The sequence below is a fragment of the Alexandromys fortis genome, unplaced genomic scaffold, assembly GCF_014885135.2.
Source record: "Alexandromys fortis isolate MF-2015 unplaced genomic scaffold, M_Fortis_MF-2015_v1.1 scaffold_178, whole genome shotgun sequence".
Classification (NCBI taxonomy): Eukaryota; Metazoa; Chordata; class Mammalia; order Rodentia; family Cricetidae; genus Alexandromys; species Alexandromys fortis.
The window spans coordinates 1,059,899-1,060,648 of NW_026068054.1; positions in this window are offsets into that span (position 1 = coordinate 1,059,899).

Below are 750 nucleotides of genomic sequence, written 5' to 3' on the forward strand. Positions count from 1 at the left end.
CCCCCCGCCGGCCCCCGGCCCCTGCGGCCCCCTCCCTCTCTCCCCCACACCACCGCCACCCTCACCCTCCTCCTCCTTCTCCTCCGCCCCTTGCCGGATTTTTGTGCAAAGTTTGCAGGCGTCCGGCCACACAGCCCGGTGCGGAGCTCACAATGAACCCATCTGAGGAGGGGGAACGGGCTGGAGCCGGGAGGGTCTCAGGGGGCGAGGAGACCGGAGGCGGTCCGGAGCACAAGAGCTTAGTACCCCCCGAAAAAAAAAAGAAAAAGAAAAACCTTCAAATTATCCTCTGCCGCACACGCAGACACACAAAAAAATAATAAATATTAATGGCTCAAAAATGCCCAAATGCCTGGTTTGGAGATTATAATGGATGGGGGGGTCCCTCAACTCAGCCTACTTGGAAGGGGGGCTAGAAACGGCCTCAGTGGCTTGTAAGCCGCGGCTGGGGGTCCCCGGCTCACGCCCCCTTCTCTGGCTCTCGGCTAGGTCTGATGCCGGCTCCCCGGAGGAGTAAGGGGCGCGTGGGGGCGCTCAGGCGGAGGCGGGCAGGGGCGCCCGTGCCACGGGCATTGCTCAGCTGGTGCGCCGGGCCGCCGCTGCCTGCCCTCGGGCTGCGGTGCTAGGCGCGCGACGCGCAGCCGATCCCCAGGCCGGTGCCAAGTCGCGGGCCCCGCTAGCTGCCTCCATGGACCAGAGGCTGGGAGAGGGGGGAGGCGGCGGCCGCGGTGGCGGAGGAGGAGGAGGAGG